Consider the following 19650-nt stretch of genomic DNA (forward strand, 5'->3'; position numbering starts at 1 on the left):
AGTAGTGCATGTAGGAAACTGGCTCTATATATACTCTACTAAAGTAAGGTGTCCAGTGTATCCACAGAGGTTTTACAGAGGCTAAAGTAGATAAGCCTAACTGCTCAACCACACTATCACAAAAAAGAGCATTAGTATTATCAGCGCGCGCTCTCTCTCTCTCTCTCGCTCTCTCGCACGCGCGCACACACACACGCACGCTAGGCCAATGTTTTATGTTGAAAAAATATTCTTTGTTTTAGAACCAAAAGGATCTTTGTTGCAGGTAAGTACAGTTCCAAGAATGCATCACTTTCAAGTATCAAATGTACTTGGGTGAAAATTAACAGATGAAACAGTTTACAGGTAAGTAATGCTTTTCAGTTTCAAAAGTGGACATTTCTCATAGAAAGCAATGTAATCCTAGTGGAGGAAAAGTAACAGTACAATTCACAGGTTAGTACTTGACTTACAAGCTCAGTCATCGGGGGAAGGGGTAAGGTATCCACAGGGCAAAGTTTAGCTAGACACCAAGAGTTCACCACCAGCAATATGGGGCCTGCGGGGTGCAGAGGTCAGAGTTGGCATTGGACGGCCAATGGAATCCAATGGAGACAGAGGTGCCCCGAAAGAAACTGTTTGAAGGTAAGTCCCAACGTCTTCAGGGCACAGACATTAGGGATTTTAGATCAGCACAGGGGAGGGGGGTTCACAGGTCAGCACCAAACACCCACCGTCGGCAACACCGAGAGCAAACACAGCGTTGGGCACCCATTGCTTTTTAATGAGGGAACCCGGGGGTCACAAAGATGCTGCAGGTGTTATCCTGGGAGTCGTCTGAAGAAAACCAACTGCTGGACAGGTAAGTAGAGAGCCTACTGGAGGTTGCTGGGCTGTTGGTTGGGTTCTCCAAAGCCATGGGGCTGCGGGTGCAGGGGTACCATTAGGCATCGGGACATCTTAAGTGGAGCCAGTCGCGGTCAGGGGGTCCTGGATTTAGGCTGCAGGTGTCGTCGTGTTGGTCAGGAGGGTTTCAACCCAAGGTTGATTTGGGGTCAGAATCGCCTGAGGATCTTCCCCGGACTGGTGGGCCATCTGGACACAGGCCTTGGGTGTCAGGTGCAGAGTGGGCAGGACTTTCAGATCTGGGGCGGTTCCGAACCCTATTGGCTAACACCTTCCAAAGCGAGATGGATTCTGCCAGGAGGGGGGTCATCTCAGTTCTGGGCACCATAGTGGTGGTCCCAGCTGGGGTGGACACACCTCCTGGCGTTTACTGCGAGTCCTGCTGCCAAAAGTGGGGTTTGGTCCGGAGGGCTGGCATCTACCACTAGTTGGAGTGCTGTGGGGCAGTGTAACACAAGGCAGGAGCCTTTGGGGCTCACCGCCAAGTGTTGCAGTTCCTGCAGGGGGGAGGTGTGAAGCACCTCCACCCAGAGCGCATAAAGGCTCTCACCCCATGGGGTCAGAAACTTGTCTGGTAGTGGCAGGCTGGTACAGACCGATCAGCCCTACACTAGAGGATTGGGTGATAAACAGGGGGCATCTCTAAGATGCCCTCTGTGCATTTTTCAATAAATCCAACACTGGCATCAGTGTGGGTTTATTGAGCTGTGAAGTTTGATACCAAACTTCCTGGTATTTAGTGAAGTCATCATGAAGCTGTGGAGTTCGGAATGATAAACTCTCAGCCCATGTACTCAGTGTGGCCACACTGCACTTATGTCTAAGAATGGACTAAGACAATGTAGGGGCATATTGAACATGCAGCTATGCCCTCACCTGTGGTATAGTGCACCCAGCCTTAGGGCTGTAAGGCCTGCTAGAGGGGTAACTTAACTATGCCACAGGCAATGGTTTGTAGGCATGGCAACCACAGAGGGATGCCCTGTCGACTTTGCCTTTTCCCACCAACACACACAATCTGCAATAGCAGTGTTCATGTATTTGGTGAGGGGTCCCTTAGGGTGGCACAACACATGCTGCAGCCCTGAGACCATCCCTGGCTACAGCACCTTTGGTACCAGTGGTACCTTTTACAATGGACTTAGCTGTGTTCCATTTGTGTGTCAATTGTGGGAGCCATGGTACAGTTTAGGGAAAGAACACAATTGGTGGGGCCTGGTTAGCAGGATCCCAGCACACACTCCACACACTGTCAAGTTAGCATAGAGTATGAGGCAAAAGGGGAGGGACGCAACAAGGGGGCAGTTTCCTACAGTGCACTAGCAAACGGTCAACTAGTAATAGCGTAAACAACAATTTTTTGCTTATCATTTGAGTTCCTTCTAGATACATATTCTGACTCTATCATCTAGATGTGGCACAGATATGGATGTTTCAATTATTCCAAACACATCTCGTTCATTCTCAGTATAAATCTGCATTTTTGCTTTTTCATCCTGCAGTAATGTAGCTCACAGTATTGTGAGGAATTTACTTATCCTAAGGAGCGATAACAATCCTATCTATCTTACTCAGTTTCTTGCTGTCTGTCCTCACCCTTTTCTTCCAGAACCTATTCTCATGTCTGCAGAGGTGGTTCCTTCTCGCTCTCCGGTAGTGGGGCAAAGGAGGAAGAGTTGGTTTGAGAGTCTATGGGATCTGACATGGATAAGAATAGCGGTATCGCTGTTGTGGACTGACCTGGTGGTAATTGGCTGGATGATGAAAATTTAGTGAAACTGTGCCCCTAATGTGTTGGTTTGAGAACAGAAAATCGTCCAAGCGTTGAAGCATAGGTGGATCTTTGTGCTGGAGGTAGTTCCCAGGTGGAGAAGAGGAATAAGACTCTGTAATAATGTCAGATATGCATGTATTTATTTTATTCCCTATGTCTCTGTAGGAAAGTACCCTCTACCTTGGCTTGGTACCCCCATTTTCTGCCTATTGTTAGTGTGTTTGACTGTTCACTGGGATCCTGCTAACCAGGACCCCAGTGATTATGCTCTCTCCCTTCTAACTTGGTAACTTGTAGCATTTTCACCCCAAATTTGGCATACTGGTGCCCCCATGTAAGTCCCTAGTATATGTTACCCAGGTACCCTTGGCATTGGGGTACCAGGGAATCCCCATGGGCTGCAGCATGTATTATGGCACCCATGGGGAGCCCATGCAAAGTGTTCTGCAGGCCTGCAATTGCAGTCTGCGTGAAAGGGTGCATACACCCTTTTTCACCATAGGTCACTGCACCAATTCACTGTAAGTCATCCCTATGGCAGGCCCTCCTAGCCCAAAGGGCAAGGTGCAAGTACAAACTCCACTGCCATTTTCATGGACTTCGTAAGTGCAGGGATGCCATTTTATGCGTGTACTGGACATAGGTCACTACCTATGTCCAGCTACATAATGGTAACTCCGAAGCTAGGCATGTTTCATATCAAACATGTTGGCATCATACCTCAATACTGTTGCCAGTATTGGAAGTATGATTCCATGCACTCTGGGGACCACTCCCCTGTCCATTACCACCCCAGGAGTGTGCCCAGAGCTCTTCCAGAGGGTCCCTGGGTTCTGCCATCTTGAATACAAGGTTGGCAGGGACCTCTTGGAGCATTTGAGTGGCCAGGTCAGGCAGGTGACGTCAGAGCCCCCTTCTGATAGGTGGTCACCTGGCTAGGAGACCAATCCCCATTTTAGGGCTATTTAGGGTCTTCCTCTGGGGTGGGTCCTCCGATTCAGCTTGCAAGATTCCAGCAGGACTAGTTTCAACCTCTATTTCTAGCCACTGGAACCGCGACTGGACCCGACAATCTGCATCCATGACGAAGACTCTCCCTTGGAGTGACTTAGTCACTCCCCTCCATCTGCAGGCACCAACTGGAATGACGACCGGCTGTGCGGATCTTCTTTCATCCTGAGCTGCGTGGATCCTGCATCATGGCTGGTGGTCCGGAGTAGTCCTCTTGGTCCTCTGCCAGCTGCCCAACTCTGGTGGAGGTAAGCCCTTGCATCCCACTCAGAACAGTACCTCCATGCACCACGTCTCTTGAAATTGCCAAGGCTTGTTTGCATCTCTTGTAGCCCCAGCACTTCTTCCTGTGACACCCATCCCTCTGTGTGCTTCTTCTGCGGCGTGGGACCCTTCTCCAGTTGTGCTACGTGGGTTCCTCTGTGACTACTGGTTCCTCGTCCAGTGGGTCCCCTGTGGGGGCTGCCTCTTCTGTAGACTCTCTGCCTTGCTGAGGGTCCCCCTTTGAGCTCCCCCGTGGGTTGAGTCCTTCTCGACTTTGCTGGTCCCCGGCAGCTCCACTTTGGCTTCATCGTGACTTCTGCTTTTGGCAAGGCTTGTTGGTGGCTTTTCCACGCCACTGACCGACTGCAATCCTTCATCTGGTGTGGGACGTCGATTGAATCCTCTAAGAACTCTTCACCTGCTCAAGGGCTGCATTCCTGACCGTCTTCGTCTCACCGTCGACAAACCCCTGCACCTACAGCTGGGTGGGTAGTAGGTCCTACTCCTCCTGTACTCTTCTGTGACTTCTAGACTTGGTCCCCTTTTTTCCACAGGTCTTCCTCTTTAGGAATCCACCGCTGGTTTCTTGCAGTCTTGTCTGTTTCATTTTCTTCTTTTCCTTCCTTTTGGGGGTTTTGGGGAAAATGTAGTAATTTACTCCTTTACTCCTGGTCGCTAGGGGGCACTGTGGTACTTACCTTTTGGGGTTCCTAGTACCCTCAGCTCCCCTCTACACATTCCACTTACCTGGGTTGGGGTCCAGTGTTCATATTCAATTTTTTTAAATATATGGTTTGGGCTTCCCCTAGAGTCATGATTGTCTAACTGCATTTGCACTGTTTTCTATCACTTTATGCCGATTGCTGATAACTGGTGTGTGTATATATTTGATGTTACCTCCAATTGGTTTTGTGTCACTAAAAGTATCTTTATGTTCGATGGCATCTGTCGCTGTAGATACGCATGTTTTGCAATAGCTCGCCATCTGGTGTTGGGCCGGAGTGTTACAAGTTGTTTTTCTTCGAAGAAGTCTTTCGAGTCACGGGACCGAGTGACTCCTCCTTTTGTCTCCATTGCGCATGGGCGTCGACTCCATCTTCGATTGTTTTTTTTCCGCCATCGGGTTCGGACGTGTTCCTGTCGCTCCGAGTTTCGGAACGGAAAAATAGCTAATTTCAGAAGATTTTCGTCGGTATTGTTGCGTTCGGGGTCGGCGTAGTTAGATTCAACACCGCGTCTAAGATCGAAGAGCTCCGGTGCCCTTCGGGGTAATTTGTTCGATCCCCCGTCGGGGCCTGGTCGGCCGACCGCGTGCAGAAGAATGCCGATGGAACGGACCCCGTTCCGTTTCTGTCCCAAATGCCACAATAAATACCCCTATACAGACCAACACTTGGTCTGCAACCTGTGCCTGTCACCTGAGCACAGCGAAGACACCTGCGAGGCCTGTCGTGCGTTCCGGTCCCGAAAAACTCTCCGAGACCGTCGAGCCAGAAGACTTCAGATGGCGTCCGCGCCGACAGCCCACCGGGAGTTCGAGGAACAAGAAGAGGAGGGATCCTTTTCGATCCAAGAATCGGACTCCGAAGGATTCGACGATACACAAACCGTGAGTAGGACGTCGAAAACCACTCAAAAGAAGATTTACAAGGCCCAGGGGACGCCACTGCCATCAGGCCATGGCTCGACCCATAAATTCGGTGACCGACCGTCGGCACCGAAAAAGGCCCAAACAGTGCCGAGATCGTCCGACTCCGGTCGAGACACCGGCACGCAGCCTTCTCGGGACCGAGAAAGTGCTGGAGACAAGCATCGACACCGAGATACCGGTGTAGACACGGCTCGACGCCGAGACAGCGGCACCGAAGAAGATCGACGCCGAGAGGTTTCGGCCCCGAAAAAGAAAAAAGTCACCTCAGAGCCGAAAAAAGATGCAGACAGGGTTTCGGTGCCGAAACAAACTGCAACCGACCCAGTTTCAGCTCTTATACAGAAGAGCACTCGCTAACCTCCCAAATGCAAAAGCATAGGTTTGAGGAAGAACTACACTCAGCGGATGTAGACCATACGCAAAAGCGTATTTTCATACAGCAGGGGACAGGAAAAATAAGCACCCTTCCCCCTATTAGAAGAAAGAGAAGATTGGAGTTCCAAACTGAACAAACACCACAAACAAAAGTGGTGAAAAAAGTTACCCCACCACCCTCTCCTCCACCTGTGATTAACGTCTCACCAGCACAAACTCCATCACATTCCCCAGCTCACACCACCATGAGCCAGGGTGACCAAGATCAAGACGCATGGGACTTATACGACGCCCCAGTGTCAGATAACAGTCCGGAGGCATACCCTACGAAGCCATCTCCACCAGAGGACAGCACTGCGTATTCTCAAGTGGTGGCTAGAGCAGCACAATTTCACAATGTAAGCCTCCACTCAGAACAGGTCGAGGATGACTTTTTATTCAACACACTCTCCTCCACCCACAGCTCCTACCAAAGCCTGCCTATGCTCCCTGGTATGCTCCGGCACGCAAAAGAAATCTTTAAGGAGCCGGTCAAAAGTAGGGCAATCACACCAAGAGTGGAAAAAAAGTATAAGGCGCCTCCTACAGACCCGGCTTTCATCACTACACAGCTGCCACCAGACTGTCGTTGTAGGAGCAGCTAGGAAAAGGGCCAACTCCCACACATCTGGAGATGCACCACCCCCAGATAAAGAAAGCCGCAAGTTCAATGCAGCTGGTAAAAGAGTCGCAGCACAAGCTGCAAACCAGTGGCGCATCGCTAACTCCCAGGCACTACTTGCGCGCTATGACAGAGCCCATTAGGATGAGATACAACATCTCATTGACCATCTGCCCAAGGACCAACAAAATAGGGCAAAACAAGTGGTTCAGGAGGGACAGACCATTTCCAACAACCAAATCCGCTCCTCCATGGACGCTGCAGATACAGCTGCACGGACAATTAATACATCTGTAACTATCAGAAGGCATGCATGGCTCCGAACGCCTGGATTTAAACCAGAGATTCAGCAAGCAGTTCTCAATATGCCTTTTAACGAAAAAGAACTGTTCGGTCCAGAAGTGGACACAGCGATTGAGAAACTCAAAAAAGACACGGACACTGCTAAAGCCATGGGCGCACTCTACTCCCCGCAGAGCAGAGGGAATTATAGCACATTCCGTAAAACACCCTTTAGAGGGGGGTTTCGAGGTCAAAGCACACAAGCCAGCACCTCACAGGCAACACCGTCCAGTTACCAGGGACAGTACAGAGGAGGTTTTCGGGGACAATATAGAGGAGGGCAATTCCCTAGGAATAGAGGAAAATTTCAAAGCCCCAAAACCCCTACTACTAAGCAGTGACTCACATGTCACTCACCCCCTCCACACAACACCAGTGGGGGGAAGAATAAGTCATTATTACAAAGCATGGGAGGAAATCACTACAGACACTTGGGTTCTAGCAATTATCCAACATGGTTATTGCATAGAATTTCTACAATTCCCTCCAAACATACCACCAAAAGCACAAAATTTGACAACACACCATTCCAATCTCCTGGAGATAGAAGTGCAGGCACTATTGCAAAAGAATGCAATCGAATTAGTGCCAAACACACAAATAAACACAGGAGTTTACTCACTGTACTTTCTGATACCAAAGAAGGACAAAACGCTGAGACCAATCCTAGACCTCAGAATAGTGAACACATTCATCAAATCAGACCACTTTCACATGGTCACACTACAAGAGGTATTACCATTGCTAAAACTACACGACTACATGGCAACTTTAGACCTCAAAGACGCGTATTTCCATATACCAATACACCCATCGCACAGGAAATACCTAAGGTTTGTATTCAAAGGAATACATTACCAATTCAAGGTACTGCCTTTCGGATTAACAACCGCACCAAGAGTCTTTACCAAATGTCTAGCGGTAGTCGCTGCACACATCAGAAGGCAGCAAATACATGTGTTCCCATATCTAGACGACTGGCTAATCAAGGCCCATTCGTTAGTAGAGTGCTCAAATCACACAAATCAGATCATACAAACCCTCTTCAAACTAGGGTTCACCGTCAACTTCACGAAATCCAACATTCTGCCGTGCAAGGTACAACAATACCTAGGAGCCATAATAGACACAACAAAAGGAGTAGCCACTCCAAGTCCCCAAAGAATTCAAAATTTCAACACCATCATACAACGCATGTATCCAACACAAAAGATACAAGCAAAGATGATATTACAACTCCTAGGCATGATGTCTTCATGCATATCCATTGTCCCAAACGCAAGACTGCACATGAGGCCCTTACAACAGTGCCTAGCATCGCAGTGGTCTCAAGCACAGGGTCATCTTCTAGATCTGGTGTTAATAGACCGCCAAACTTACCTCTCGCTTCTGTGGTGGAACAACGTAAATTTAAACAAGGGGCGGCCTTTCCAAGACCCAGTGCCACAATACGTAATAACGACAGATGCTTCCATGACAGGGTGGGGAGCACACCTCGATCAACACAGCATACAAGGACAATGGAACTTTCATCAAACAAAACTGCATATAAATCACCTAGAACTACTAGCAGTTTTTCAAGCACTAAAAGCTTTCCAACCAATAATAGTTCACAAATACATTCTCGTCAAGACAGACAACATGACAACAATGTATTATCTAAACAAGCAAGGGGGGACACACTCCACGCAGTTAAGCCTGCTAGCACAAAAATTTTGGCGTTGGGCAATTCACAACCAAATTCGCCTAATAGCACAATTTATACCAGGGATCCAAAATCAACTCGCAGACAACCTCTCTCGAGATCACCAACAGGTCCACGAATGGGAAATTCACCCCCAAATTCTGAACACCTATTTCAAACTCTGGGGAACACCTCAAATAGACTTGTTTGCGACGAAGGAGAACGCAAAATGCCAAAACTTCGCATCCAGATACCCACACAAACAGTCCCTAGGCAATGCCCTATGGATGAACTGGTCAGGGATATTTGCTTACGCTTTTCCTCCTCTCCCTCTCCTTCCTTACCTGGTAAACAAACTCAGTCAAAACAAACTCAAACTCATATTGATAGCACCAACTTGGGCAAGGCAACCCTGGTACACAACGCTGCTAGACCTATCAGTAGTACCCTACATCAAATTGCCCAACAGGCCAGATCTGTTGACACAACACAACCAAAAGATCAGACACCCAGATCCAGCATCGCTGAATCTAGCAATCTGGCTCCTGAGATCCTAGAATTCGGGCACTTACAACTTACCCAAGAATGTATGGAAGTCATAAAGCAAGCCAGAAGGCCATCCACTAGGCACTGCTATGCAAGTAAATGGAAGAGGTTTGTTTGCTACTGCCATATTAATCAAATACAACCTTTACACACAACTCCAGAACATGTAGTGGGCTTCTTGCTTCACTTACAAAAATCTAACCTGGCTTTCTCTTCCATTAAAATACACCTTGCAGCAATATCTGCATACCTGCAGACTACCTATTCAACTTCCCTATATAAGATACCAGTCATTAAAGCATTCATGGAGGGCCTTAGGAGAATTATACCACCAAGAACACCACCTGTTCCTTCATGGAACCTAAATGTTGTCCTAACTAGACTTATGGGTCCACCTTTTGAACCCATGCACTCCTGCGAAATACAGTTCCTAACCTGGAAGGTTGCATTTCTCGTCGCCATTACTTCCCTAAGAAGAGTAAGCGAGATTCAGGCGTTTACAATACAAGAACCTTTTATACAACTACACAAGAATAAGGTCGTCCTAAGGACTAATCCTAAATTTTTGCCAAAGGTTATTTCACCGTTCCATCTAAATCAAACAGTGGAACTTCCAGTGTTCTTTCCACAGCCAGATACCGTAGCTGAAAGGGCACTACATACATTAGATGTCAAAAGAGCATTAATGTATTACATTGACAGAACAAAGAACATCAGAAAGACTAAGCAACTATTTATTGCATTTCAAAAACCTCATGCAGGAAACCCAATATCAAAACAAGGTATAGCCAGATGGATAGTTAAATGCATCCAAATCTGCTACCTTAAAGCTAAACGACAGCTGCCCATTACACCAAGGGCACACTCAACCAGAAAGAAGGGTGCTACCATGGCCTTTCTAGGAAACATCCCAATGCAAGAAATATGTAAGGCAGCCACATGGTCTACGCCTCACACATTCACCAAGCACTACTGTGTAGATGTGTTATCCGCACAACAAGCCACAGTAGGTCAAGCCGTATTAAGAACATTATTTCAAACTACTTCCACTCCTACAGGCTGAGCCACCGCTTTGGGGGAGATAACTGCTTACTAGTCTATGCAAAACATGCGTATCTACAGCGACAGATGCCATCGAACTGAAAATGTCACTTACCCAGTGTACATCTGTTCGTGGCATCAGTCGCTGTAGATTCGCATGTGCCCACCCGCCTCCCCGGGAGCCTGTAGCAGTTTGGAAGTTACCTTCAACTATTTGTATATGTATCATCTCAACCTTAAATAGGTACATACTTAGTCACTCCATTGCATGGGCACTATTACTGCAATTCAACTCCTACCTCACCCTCTGCGGGGAAAAACAATCGAAGATGGAGTCGACGCCCATGCGCAATGGAGACAAAAGGAGGAGTCACTCGGTCCCGTGACTCGAAAGACTTCTTCGAAGAAAAACAACTTGTAACACTGCGGCCCAACACCAGATGGCGAGCTATTGCAAAACATGCGAATCTACAGCGACTGATGCCACGAACAGATGTACACTGGGTAAGTGACATTTTCATTTTGTAACACGAAGTGTTTTCTTTCAGGTGTGTAAGTGCTGTGTGACTACAGTGGTATTACATGAGCTTTGCATGTCTCCTAGATAAGCCTTCGATGCTAATCCACAGTTACCTGTAGAGAGCCTGGCTTCTAGACACTGCCTACATTACACTAATAGGGAATACCTGGACCTGGTATAAGATGCAAGTACCTTAGGTACATACCCACCACACACCAGGCCAGCTTCCTACAGTCTCCTTTCTCAAACTCTTGACAGGTCAAGATGATATGGAGTGTGTGTCAGTTCAGAGCTGTCCCCACTTGCATCAAGGCTTTCTGGATCTCAGTTAACACCAACAATTAGTAAAACTCCACCTTAGCAAATGTTTGTTTTTCAGGAAAAATCATAAAACATTGAATTTTACTGCTCTTGTACTGTTTGGCACATTGTGTTTTCAAACAGTCTAAGTGAAGCTCCTATATCTAAGAAAGGTTTTAAAAGGATGCTCCCCATGGTAAGCCACCCAATATTCCCTTATGATAGTCTGCAAGGTCCTTGTGCTTCCAGGATCTACTTTGAGATGCCATTTTAGGAACTTTACTCGTCCCATCTGGCTTCAGGCTGCGGTTGTCTGAATGCTGCTATGCTGTATTCATGGGCAATAGATCTATCAATGATTGTCTTAAATCACAAGTTTGGAAGTGCGCCAGAACAATGCATGCAGAACACAAGGACAGATTTGCTTATGCAACTCAAACATACATTGCAAGAACACACAGGTACCCCTACGCTATTGTCAATAAACATAGTCCCAAGTGCCTACCAGAAATCAATGCTCAGTAGTTTCACACTGACTTACAAAATAGCACAAACTCCAGTAGCACAACTCAAATGTAAATAAACAATAAATGTACAAGAAACAGATTCACCAAATTACAGACGTTGTTTTATCGTCCTCCATTGAGCATTTTGCCTCCCTCCTAGTTCTCCCTTGTTGACTTCATTCAGTGTCTCTAAGCAGGCAAATGACCAACTTCTGCTTGTAGGGCATGTAGTTTTACTATCTCAGCTGTTCTTTCATATCGCAGTATAATTCAGTGTCCTCAAACTTTACATAGGCAGCAGTATGCACATTAATTCATTAGCAGGCACCGCTGTTACCATGAGGGAGATAGTTGAATTGGCCCATATTGGTTATACCGCTCTATTACATTCATATTTATTTCTTGATATTTTGAGACCTAGAATGCAACACCGGCTTGCAATAACTGATCACTGGACACCCACAACACATATATTAGGTTCTAAGTAGAAAATCTTAATTCACTGCAATTTGGCAGAAAAAAGGTGATCAAGATTGTGCATTCAATGCCAGTATTCAAATCTTACTAGTTGCAAGCACATCTTAATGAGTTGTAAATATATCTCCAGCCATGCTCATCCTTGCTTGGAGTGTGACTGACTAGCTGGATAGACGATATTGAGTGCTGGAAAACGAGACCAGCAGGGAGGTTAGATAAGTAATGAAAAGTTAACTGTGAGGAAGATAAAGGAAAGGACAAATGGAAGTGATGAGTCACAATTAGGAATGAAGAGTTAACAAGGAAAGGAAGGGAATAAAAGTGCAGTTCTTTATAAGCACTGACAAAAGTCAAGCCTGTAATTTATATGGCACAAAAAATGTAAATACTTATATATTTGTTCAAACATTGTTAAAACACTTAAACTTCATTGGAATTTAGTACAAATAGAAACTGAAAACAGTCTGCTTATATTCTAATCCATTTTGTCTCTTAATATGTGAGTACATTGAAGTGTCACCTAAATGGACAAAATGTGCCTGAGAGGAATAACACTCGTGCATAAGTCTCTAGTTGTTTACGCTCTAGCTTGTCCTCCTGTATGCATGTCTGAAAGCACTTGTTATGTGGATGTGAACCTCATTGACGAGGATGTCAATGAACTGAGTACCTCACAATTTGAAGAGGAGGCCTGGTTATTAGTAGGATTACTGGATAATAGTCTGTAGAAGAGAGGAGTCAGTGAAGATCTCTGAGAAGAGAGGCAAACATTTCTTATAACCTAGGATCGGGCTTGCTGCCACGTGGATTGCTCTGCATTTATCAGCTTATGCTGTGGCAGCGGATCAGTCTGCTGCTTCCTCTTATGTAGGAGGAGTGGGGACTGTATTGTGATATATATTGTGAGAATCAGGAGAGTCAGGTTTGATCTTGTGGAGAATGAAGATTTGATGTGGGGCTGTTGTAAGGATTTTTAGGTCGAGCGCGAAAGCACTCTGACGTTTTGTAATCTATCTGGTCTTTTAACCACACCCACCGCCCACCCGTCATTATCACTCATTTATGGGCTTGCCTTTAAAAGCCTTTGTTATCATTGGTAAATGCTTTGTTTGTTTCTATTTGTGGCAGTTTTGTTACCACCTTGGCCATTGACCCTGTTACATGGATAATTGCACTTTTGCCAATACGTATGACTGCGAGCAAACTTTTTTCCTATTGTCTCTCCTTTGCACTCACGTTCATGGGACCGTGGCGCTTTGAAACGGTTCGTTTTTGTCAGTTGTTTTACTTTTCATTTTCAATTTATTTGACAAGAAAAGTCCAGTTAGGGATTTACAGCACTAATCGCTCTAACTCGAGCAAACCCGAGACCCACTGCATTGTAAATGCTTTTTATCCTTTGCTTAGATGTTAAAGGTCAGTTGTGAGAGCAGATCAGCATTAAGCGTTTCACTTGGAGCCAGTGATCAACTTGGGCTTCCCAGAGTTTCCTCTGAGTTGCCACTGTGGTGTTAGAATTTAGCTTCAACCATGCTGCTGACATACAGGATTGAATGGGGTCTGTGCAGGATTACAATAGCTGAACATTCTTAACTAATGCACTGAGTGCCATTGGTATCCTTCAGATTCTTGGACTATGAGCACACGCCTTAACGTACGATTCTGCAATCCCTGTGTGAAAACACAGCTCTAATTTCTGTATAATAGGCGACTCATGACTCACCTAGCAGCGTGTTATAAAAAAAATTACATAGCTGCAAAACTGTAATAACTTCTCACAGTTGAGTTCCAACTTCACAGTGCGTGCTGCCACAGCTAGTAGCTGAGCATAATGTCAGGTCATGGAGCATAATTGAAACACCTGTTTAAAGAACAAAAATATTTTTTGCTTTGTTCCTTCTGCTCTGTGTTTTTTAGCTGAACTTTGACCAGCAGAACGATCTTTATGGCAACATAGTTATTTTTTAAAACTCCATAGGACATTTCAGCAAAGTTAGAAACTTTATGCAGGTTCCTACACATTCCAAGATGCTATGCTTTTCTATTCTTAAAGAGAGACTTGTATAAAAAGTGATTCTAATAGTTTTTTTCAACAGAATACCTAACAGTTGTTTTGATGTGTTTTTATTTGATCAACAGATTCCATTTTTATTCTTTGTTTGCAAACATGCGCTCTTTCATAAGAAAGAGCTACACACCAATGGTTTAAGTGGTTAGTGGGTAAGGTGTTGCAATGAGCATGTAATAATTATAAGGAATAAAATACATATGAATCCCCCAGATAAATAAGGATATTGCAAGTCACCTCGGAATTCCAGATCCTTATAAAGGACCTCTGCCTTTGGCCTCGTTCCTTTGCAGTGCTGTGTAACTCCTCATTGACTTGCAAAAATCCTTATAACATACGGCAAGGGGTATGTTTTCCTTTGTTAAAGACGACAGATGAGGGTATGGAGTCCTGAGAAACACAAGTGATGCAGAGAAGTGGAAATGTGGTGGCCTCCATTTGACAGGAGGAAAACCCCCATTTTGTAGCTGTTGACAAGTCTAGTATGACTAGCACTCAGGAAGTTCCCATTTATCTGAGAAGTAGAGTGCATTGTTGACCATACAGATGCTAGCTGTCTCCATACGTCAGCAAAGATGGAATCCTGATCAGTAGGTGTGGAGTAACTATTGCTGGTTAGTATGCGCTTTGAGACACTCACCCGCATTCAAGGAGTCAGGAGTATAAACCAGACTAAATTTTCCTTGGCAGCAGCAAGGTGGTAAAGCGGACATATGTCTCAAGGGAAAGAGCTTCAACCCTTTTTCAGTGTCTATTTATTCTTTGGACCATGCAAAGCGATATTCTTGTTGTTTTTCTAGCTCTTCATCAATGGAATTGTTCCTAGATTAACATGCTTTATTAATTCTCTACTTTCATGCTGGTAATCCCCTGTACTTTTAAAAATAGAGGTAAACAGTATTAAAAAGGCCATCTTTGCAACAACTGTGTCTTGTTAGTAACACATCCACCTCATTAAAATAACCCAAGCTTAAGCCAGTAAGGTGAAAGTACTGAATGTTCTACTTCACCTAGAGGACACCATTGCTCAGATTTCATAGCACAAGTGTGAATGGAACACAGAATAGTTAGTGAGCTTCTGACCAGGGAGGAGTGAGGGTTGCAGGTGAATCTAGGATAATTTTATGTATCCAGCATTGGATCTTTCATAGATTTGCATACTTGAATCAGAGTAGCAAGCAGTATAAGAATTCATAAATTGGAAGCAAGCCCACCTTCCATGCAACCGATTGTATTGTACTGCGTGGCCCCTGAAGCTGTGTTCATCTGGTACTGTGTTCAAGCCCAGGCAGCAGTGCTTCTTGAGCTTGTGCCTGCTTTTCAACATAGCTCCTTGGCGTGTGACAGAGAGTGGCACCACTGTGTACATTGCAACTGTCAACTACATGTTTCTGGTGGAATTCACTGTCACCCTTTCCCCCAACAGGTGGTTTGCTTTCTTATGGCAGAAAGTGATCACACCAGGAGGTACTGTCTGGTTTACAATGGGGAGCAGGCCTTGCCCGGCTACACAAGAAATTAAAATGCTCCTGTGTTCTTATACTTATAGTTTTGAGAAATGCTTATAACTTCAGGTTCTTCATCTTGTGAATATACCCTAAGCAGCAGACTGGATGTGGGGAATGTTTTCAGCAGCACTTCTGCGCACTGGTAGGTGGTGCCATGTGACTCTGCGCTTGCTCCTTTTGACCTCACAGGTAGCAGAGTGGAGCTGCCTATAAGTGGCACCCATGTATGCAAACTTCAGCTTCTTTCTTTCCACGCCTTCTGATGTGTTTTGAAATTCTCAAAACACAGTGTGCTAGGAAAAGTTATTCCTACCAAAAGCATCAGACTTCATGCCATGCTGAGACTGCTGCAAGCAGATTTTGGTCATGAACCACATGTAGGTCTGTCTTTGTGTCTGGTCTCCAGTCACAACTTTAGGTTGTGTGACCAGTACACCCAAAGGCAATCCAAGACCAGCAGACAAAGCTGTTCATCGCCAAGCTTAGGTAGTGGTCATGAACCTCCCACTACTCCTTTTCCAGGCTCAACAGGCTCCAGTTCCTGCTCAGCATCTTGAAGGTAAGTCATGGTCCAAATGCAAGCACAAGGAAGTGAAGCAGTACTCGACCCCCATCCCACCACTCTGGTGTAAGAGTGCAAGTGAATATCAAGAGCTGAGCCATACTCTGAGGTCTCCATCTATGGAACAAATAGCTTGACTGGTCCTGAGGCATTATGAGTTTCTCAGGCAGTCATCACCTCCATAACAGATATTCCTTCAAGGATCCCATAGTGCAAATCTGTAGTGTGCTTCTGGCTCCCGCTGGGATGCTTCCAGGACTCAAAGATCAACAGATTTCTCCAGTCCAGTTATAGCATGCAGGTCCTCCCTTGCTGTTGTCTGACCCTTAGGACTAGTTAATTAGGCCTGTACCAGTGCTGGTACAAACTTCCACGCAGGTCTCATGACCCTTGCTGGCTACTGATGTGGTGACACCAGCGTGGATCAGTGACCAGATGTCCAGGTTGGAACCTGAACCAGTGTTGGTTGGCCCGAGTTAATCTGATGTTCCCCCAATGACAGAACATAAGTGCAGCCAGTTGTCAAGCTGCCTGATTCTAACTCAGTGCTTCTTCAGAGATACACCTATCAGCAGAGGCTTCATTTTTTTTTTTTTTTTTGCCTCTAACACAAATCTTGTACCAGAACAGGGAGCACCCCAGGATACTGATGAAGGAGAAGGAGGTGGCTTGCTTCTTTCCACTATACTCTTGCAAACACCATAATAATACAACTTTTGCCTTCCCATTTAATCCCCCTCTCCCCACCCTCAAACTCCACAACACTTCATTTGCTACAAATGTTTGTGATTCTTATTGCTCTGAGGTACCCAATCCTTATTGTCCTAGCTAACATTAACACATTGCTCCAAAACTGGAGCAACCATCAGGTACACAAGGCGACTTGGTTCCTTGTGTAAATATGACTGTAGGATAAGAACTGTATTGTTTTTTAAGCTGAGAAACTACAGTTATTTAGAAAGGAAACACATATCTAAGATGACATGATAAAGGATGTACTTAGGGTGAAATCTTTGCTAAAACCAACAATGTAACTGTTCTCTGACTGTTAGCTCTAACTGCAGAATACTCACCTTGTGACCGTCCCAAGGTGCCAGACTGGGTCCGAAAAAACGTATCCAGTAGCTCCTTCATGCCAGCATATGGTGCCATCAACTTCCATCATGACTTCATCCTGCTTCTGGAGGACTTTTTTCATGCCTCTTCCTTTGCGGATCCTGAGTTTTGTTCCTACAGAGTTTGACACTTACAAATCCTTTAAAACTTCTACATTTCTGGGCATTGGGTAGAGTTGTTTCACCTGGAGATGACTGGTTCCAGGCAGTGTTGTATTCTCTGGAAGCAGATGTTGGTTACCCATCTACATGACATCTGCCTCTGGTGCCTCACCTCCAAACATGGCTTCATGTTGTGTGACAGTTGCTCCCAGATACAACCCAAAGCCATTGTTGGGGGCAAGATGCCTCACTCTGCTTTTTGTGCTCAGTGATACAATCATTCCTGATCCAAGTCACATGGTTATTCCCTTTACAGATATCCCCCGTCTGTTAAGTAGAAGATGAAGTGCGGGGACAAATAGAAGAAGCATAGGAAAAGTGATGTTTTTCATCCGGATCGCGGAGATTTTGCTACCTTCTCCTTAAGTACCCCCTGTTAACCAAATTATTTGGTTTAAAAAAAAACGTTTTCTACATGGCGGTGAATTGCGCATTGAGAGGCATAATCTGGCTTACTGGTGATCTTTGACACAACATCCCACTCCTGAGGGCCTTGTGTGGCCAACATCCACTTGAAGGATGACTCCAAACTCTTTCCCACTAGCTCTTCTGGACAGTGGATCCAAAAGAATGGGCTTGGTGGCCAGGAAAGCGTTTTGTATGAACAGTCTGGCACTGCATTCTTTAAATGCTGTCTACCTGTTGGGTTGCTACAATCACACCCTTGGGGACATGGAATGTGAGGTTTTTTCTTTGCTCCCTTAAGACCTACTTTTTCCAATATCTCTTTATTGATTTTCATATATAGTCATTACAGTTGCATGCAGTTTGGAAAAAATTCAGGCATATTAATAGCTACCTCCAGCATGCCCACTACGTAGTGCATATCCAACACGACACATGGAAGTTATTACAACTGGGACCATATGGATTGGATCATGCCCTTGGAGCTGCAGGAAACGTACTTCCATGTATCATCCCTGAAGTCTCACAGAAGCATTCCTTTTTTTGGGTAAAATCAGACCACTTCCACTTTCAGCCTTACATCAGCCCCTTGGACCTTAATGTAAGTCATGTCTGTGGTTGTGGCAAATTTTTGCATGTCAGGCCTACACATATTCCTACACCTTGACGACTGGCTGGTGAATGCTGGCTTACGTCAGTCTTTGATCATTTGCGCAGAACAGTGTTTTTTGTCAACCATGGGGATTTCCGTTAACAAGTCCAAGTCTCACCTCAGCCTTCACAGAGGCTGCTATTTATTGGGGCAGTTTAAGATGCAACTACTTTGGAGGCTATGATATTGATGTTTTGGGCAAGAGGTATTCATCAAGAATTGCTGATTGTGTCTTCTGGGCCTGTTAGTGTTTTGCGGGTGCTCCTTCTGTAGTGCCAGAATTGGGAAGACCTCCTGAACAATATCTGTCTGACAAGGCGCATTGGTCCTCCAATGGTGGATGATAAACGCCATTCTCTCACACAGACTGTTCGCTGAATCACCTCCTGAAGTCATGGTGGTGCTAAATATATCATCTCTGTTTGGGGTGTTTACCTTGATGAGGTGGAGATTGAGGACTCTGGTATCTTGTGGAGCAGCACCATCACACAAATCTTTTGAAGCTTTATATCTTACAGCTGGCTCTCTAGGCCTTCTCTTCCTTCCATCAAATGCAGGTGGGTCTAGGGGCATTATGTATAACATGAGCACCTTTTGGTATTGTAAAAAGCAGGGTAGCATGGGGTCGGGCTGTCTCTCTGGAGGTGTTAGGGTTCTGCTGCTGACTGTCACGTCATGGGGTTTCCCTCATGTTAGTCATCTAGGAGGATCTCTTAGTGTCTCAGGAGGCGACATCTTGACTATTACAAGTTTATCTGCTCCCAAAGGTGATGCAGGGCATCTTCACATGAAGAATTGTGCCTTCTGTAGGCCTTTTAGCTGTCTCCAAATTCACTCTGAGCCCAGCATTGTGTGCTTGAGATTCCTTCTTGAGTGCCTCTAGGTGATGTGTTCTGACTTTGTTGCGACTGACCTCTTCTACACCTTTCCACCCTAATTCTGATACTGCAGGTGCTGAAACAAGCTAGGTGGGACTAAGAGCAACTTATTCTGAAAGACCATCACTGGGCTTAGAGATGCTAGTATGCTAGACGGCTGATTCCGAACATATGCCCTCTTGTCAGCCACTCTGCTTCTGAGAGAATGGAAAAAATAGCAGTCAACTGTCAGGGGTGACACACATGCAACTCAGTATTGCTAA

At 45.5% G+C, this 19650-nt stretch overlaps 1 protein-coding gene across 3 annotated transcripts in view; it reads left to right on the forward strand.

The window, feature by feature from the left end:
• KPNA3 (karyopherin subunit alpha 3) overlaps positions 1–19650 on the forward strand; it is a 542591-nt gene that overhangs the window by 479040 nt on the left and 43901 nt on the right. The window lies entirely within an intron of this gene.

This window comes from Pleurodeles waltl, chromosome 8 (assembly GCF_031143425.1).
Source record: "Pleurodeles waltl isolate 20211129_DDA chromosome 8, aPleWal1.hap1.20221129, whole genome shotgun sequence".
Lineage (NCBI taxonomy): Eukaryota > Metazoa > Chordata > Amphibia > Caudata > Salamandridae > Pleurodeles > Pleurodeles waltl.